Source organism: Lolium rigidum, chromosome 5, assembly GCF_022539505.1.
Source record: "Lolium rigidum isolate FL_2022 chromosome 5, APGP_CSIRO_Lrig_0.1, whole genome shotgun sequence".
In the NCBI taxonomy this organism is placed as follows: Eukaryota; Viridiplantae; Streptophyta; class Magnoliopsida; order Poales; family Poaceae; genus Lolium; species Lolium rigidum.
In genome coordinates, this window is record NC_061512.1 from 180,310,984 (window position 1) to 180,316,162 (window position 5,179).

A 5,179-nucleotide genomic window follows, 5' to 3' on the forward strand; every position below is an offset into this window, starting at 1 on the left:
GAAATAGCAAAGAAACGAAAGAAAGAAACAGAAAAAAACAGAAATGAAAAGAAACGAGAAACGAAAAGAAAAGAAAAGAAACAAGAAAGAAACGAAAAAATAAACGAAACGAGAAAGAAAAAGAAAAGAAACAAAGAAAGAAAAGAAAACAGAAAAAGAAAAACAAAAAACAAAAAAACCTTTGGTACCGGTTGGTACCACCAACCGTACGAAAGGCCTTTCGTACCGGTTGGTGGTACCAACCGGTACCAAAGGGGTTTCCTGTGTTTTACACTTAGCCGCGCGGGCAAACCATCGTCTTCTCCATTCTCACACACGCAGACGCGCAGAGACCCGCGCCCACGCCGTCGTCGCCCACGCCGTCGGTCGCGCCCACGCCGTCGCCATCTTCGCCGCAGAGCCGACGCGCCGTCGCCGTCGCCCACGCCGTCGCCTTCGCCTTCGCCTGCCGCTCTCCCTCCTCCGCGCGCCGGCAACCCGGCCAAGGTGAGCACGCCGCCCCTCTACCCCTCCTCCTCCGGCGCTATCGCCCGCCCCTCTACCCCTCCTCCTCCGCCGCGCTCCACGCCGCGCGCGCCGCTGCGAGACCAGGCTGGAGACGCCACAGACGGAGACGCCTACGCCGGCGCCAAGGCCAGCGCCGCCGCTTCGTCGCCACCGCGCGCGTAGGCTGTTCGACAAAATGTCGATGCGGCCCTCGCCGTGCCCACCCGCGGCGCCGCCGCTTGGGCCACCCGCTTGCTGCCGCGCGCTGCGTGATCCCCCGCAGGCCGGCGTCGAGCAGCGGAGAGGCGGTTGTAGGAGAGGTAGAGGCCGCGGAGGTCCGGGAGGAAGCCGAGGGACGGCGGGATGGCGCCGGCGATGGCGTTGTCGTGGATGGAGAGGCGGCGGAGGGCGACGAGCTGGCCGACGCGGTCGGAGAGGCGGCCGGCGAGGCCGCGCCAGGGGAGCGTGATGGCGAGGCCGTGCCAGGGGACGCACTTGATGCCGGCCCAGTGGCCGGCGCAGGCGCCGATGCCGGTGTCGTTCCAGGAGCGGAGGAAGCAGTAGGGGTCGGCCAGGTCGTGCTTGATTGCCTCGCGGAGCCCTGGTAGTCCGCCTGGCTGATGATCACGCCGTCGCCCGCCGCGCGCACGTGCTGGGCGGCGTTGGCGGTGGAGATGAGGAGGGTGGAGAAGCTGCTGCAATGTAGGAGGAGGACTATGAGGAGGAGCGGCGCGCGCCGAGCGGCTCTGGCCAGCGGCGGCGGCGGCATGTTGGCTGATTTGGCGGAGGGAAAGGGGGATTGACATTGGAGTACGGGAGGCAACGGAGAGGCGGTTGTAGTCGTCGTGCATATGTAGAATTGGAGAGGTGCGCGGTGGTGGTTGTGCGGTAGAAGAAGATGGAGCCAGCCAGGAAGAAGGCCGACGCGAGCAAGAGGGACGAGAGTGAAGCCATGGTCACTAGCCTCTTGCTAGATGTGCTTTACTTAGTTAGACGAGCGAGTGTACATGAGTGGGTGTGGCCATGCCTATCGAATGGCGAGATATATATAGACTCCACATAAGGAGTGGTGTGTGAGTGTGTGGTGCTCCCGCCCATCCCATTGTTCATAAACTCGCCATGTACGTAGTTCCATACTCCGAGTAGGAGTGGCGGTGGCGGAGGAGGAGGGGGAACGCCGAGTGTGTGGTGGATCCAAAGGCCGAGTGTGTGGCGGATCCAAAGGCCGAGTGTGTGGCGGTGGCGGTGGCGGAGGAGGAGGGGGATAGGGTTAGGGTTAGGGTTTTTTGCTTTCTTCATTTCAATTGTTATCCATGATGAATGAAATACAATTGCTTTCTTAATTTTGCAGTTGACATTGAGGTATGGAGGACGGCACCTTCGTCCGAGATGAGGAGGGGGAAGAAGCGGTGCAGCAATTGATCTATGAGAGTGCCCGTGGTCCGGAACCCGACGATGGAGATGACAACGATTTCCAAGACTTTCCGAATGATTTCGGCGAGGGACTTGAGTCTCGAACAAATTAGAAGAGACAACGAAGTGTCCATCACAAACTCCGGCGAGGTGTATATCTATGTATCAATTAGTCTATATGTTCATCCCTAGATGCATTCATTTATTTGTATTGCACTTATTAACGAATAATTTTTTCTTTTAGCCTTCTGGATCATCGAGCAAGTCTGTTAGATCAAAACGAGGCCCGACGCGGGTGCTAAAGTGCGAGGGCAGGTTAGCCCTCACGGCATTCAAGGATAATGGTGAACCACTGGAGCCCAAGGAGTTTTGCCGCAAATTTACAAGTCAATCCGGAGTTATTGTTAGGGACCATGTACCGATCAGCATTCAAGAGTGGCATAAGCCGAAGAACCCGGAGAGTGGTGCTAGTTATGTCAACGACGCGATGAAAAAATTTCTTTGGGACACGCTCATGACAAAGTTCAGCCTACCGGAAGACATGACGGAAGGCGCGAAGAATAAAGTCAAGGAATGGACATGGAAGAAGATGGCCATACAATTCCAGACCTTCAAGAAAAATTTATGGGACAAATATAAGAATGAAGATCCAAGTATTCGATGATAATCTAGTGAAGATAAAAGATCACCGGGCCGCATTTAAGGAGTATAAGCAATCGTCTACTTTTGTGTCCCGATCGAAGAAAAATACCGAAAATGCTGCAAAGAAGAAACTTCCGCATCATTTGGGGTCGGTGGCTACAAGAGTGCCATTCCGAAGTGGACAGCGTTTGAGAATAAACCGATGGATCATGGAATCACTCCACGGACATGGGACTGGCCCGAACGGTCCAAGTTATGGTTGTTCGCTCATGGGGCAGTGGTTGGACCCAAAGACAGGGTTGATCGTTGCGAAGGGAAAATGGAAGGAAAAAATTGAGGCAATTGTACCGAAGCTTGTAGATGCAATTGACAAGGTCAGAAAGGGAGAGTACATTCCCGATCGAGAGAATGACGAGCCGACACTCGCTCCGGGGAACCCCGAACATGTTGGACGGGTACGAGCTCGCCCGTGTCTCACCATGAAGGAAGCGTGGCCGGACAGCGCCGACACTTATAGAAGCCGTTCGCGAAAGAAGAAGAAGGACGCCGACATTGTAACGGAGTTGTTATCTAGGGTGGAGGCTCTTGAGAGAAATCAGAGGGCACCCGATCAGCCGCTGTTTCTACAGGATCCACAAGCCGATGCTGCCCCATCTCGGCGAAGAAGCGAGTGTCGGTTCCTCGCATCTTGACGGATGTGGAGGAAGCTACCCCGTGGATTATGTCACGGAGAAGACAGATTAAGTAGCTACATATGTTAATCAGGACCGCGTCTGTTAAGGTGGCGGTCGGCTATGTGTACCCAAGTGAAGATGGAGCAATGCACCATCATATGCCCATTCCACCTGGTTGTGTTCGTGTCGGGGTGGATGAAGTTGTTCGGGTTTTGAAAAAGTGGAGCTTGATATTCCTAGAGGTGAAGATGAGAGGACACTGGCCGATGTCAAGCACGGTTTCGCCCTATGGCCGAAGAAGTACGTCGTCCTTTTGCAAAGGCCACCGACTCCTACACATGAGCAGCAAATGCCATCGACTCCTCCCCGGTGGCAGTCCCGGTGAGCAGCCAAGTCCACACCTACCCGAGAGGGACCCCGGCGTGAGTCCACCATCTCGAGATCCTCCGCGTAAGACAGCGTCCGTTAAGCGGAACGGTACGCCGCCTAGGAAGAAAGCTAGAAAGGAGAAACAACTGCCGCCTACGAGAAGTTACCTTGGGAAAAAACTCCGGAGGAAAACGCGGAGGCCGTTCGGTGCCGAGGTGAAGAAATTTTTTGCACCGAAAGTGCCAGAGATACCTTTCGAGAAGATACTAGATCGGGAGAAAGTTGTGCGTACCGTTGACAATCTATATGACCCTGTACCATCGCCGCCATCTGACTATGTGCGTTCTATTGAAAGGTCGTATGACAAGATGATCGAGGCGACAAAACCCGTTCAATCGGGTATCGGGGAGATAAAAGGGATACACAGGTGTCTACCAGGCTCGGACAACAACCCGTTCAATCGGTCGCCCCTCTCAAGGTGTTTGACGGGAAGACCGTTCAAAGTTCTCGACAAGACGCAACTGATTACGCCTTAGCTGAACGAGCATATCAGTTTGTTCAAGGGAAAGATTTGGTCGAGAATGTCGGAAGGTACCAACAAGTATGCGTAACTTGCATTCGTGGTACCTTAAGGCCTCAAAGGAAGGGATCGAGACTATCATGGTGCGAGTTAGGGAAGAGCACTACTTCCAGAAGTACTTGTGTGAACGTTGACTTCGCCGAACTCTTTCAGCTTATACAATCTCCGGGCCCTCGACAAATCAATCATCGGTTGCTATTGTCTCGTAAGTGATTTATTTATTTAATTTGAGAAGTCGTTCATTGTCTGCAGATTATAATCTTTTGTGCGCTATATTATGCGGATCGAAGATGCTCGAATGCAAAAGGGAAGATATCACGGACATTGGGTTCATTGACCCGAACACAATGCATGTCAAAACCATAGAGAATCCCCTCTATAACAAGGATACACCGCAGACTTTGCTAAGGTTTTTGAAGCGACAACGTGACAAAAAGCTAATACTTTGGCCTTACAACTTCGAGTGAGTCTTACTGTCTTATAACACATTATATTTTGCTCACCGTATGTCAAAATTTTAACTAATGACTTATATATATGACACTACATATTGAAACGTGCGTGGTTTCACTTTATTCTTCTCGTCATCAATTTGGAAATCGGAGAAGTTGAAGTCTTGGACTCACTAAGCAAAAAAAAGGATCTATACTTGTCTTGTTTTTTAATGCTCAGAAGGTAATTTTAATTCTTATCGGTTTGTTTCGTTAATTTTGTCGAGCAGCGTATGACTCTTTTATGCATTTTCTTTTGTCGAGCAGCGTATGGCAAACTTTCATCAAGGAAGATACGTCCCGTGAATGGACACCGAAGCTGCGATGGCGTGCGAAAGTAAGTAGTACTACCTAGGTCCACACACCTTTTAATTATCATACTTGACTATTGTTTGATTGAATTATATTCTTGTAAAGAAATGCCCGCAACAACCTCCGGGGACCGATCTCTGTGGATTCTTCGTTTGCGAGTACATCCGCAGAATTGTCAACGAGAGAACGAATAATGAAAGAAATAAAGAGGT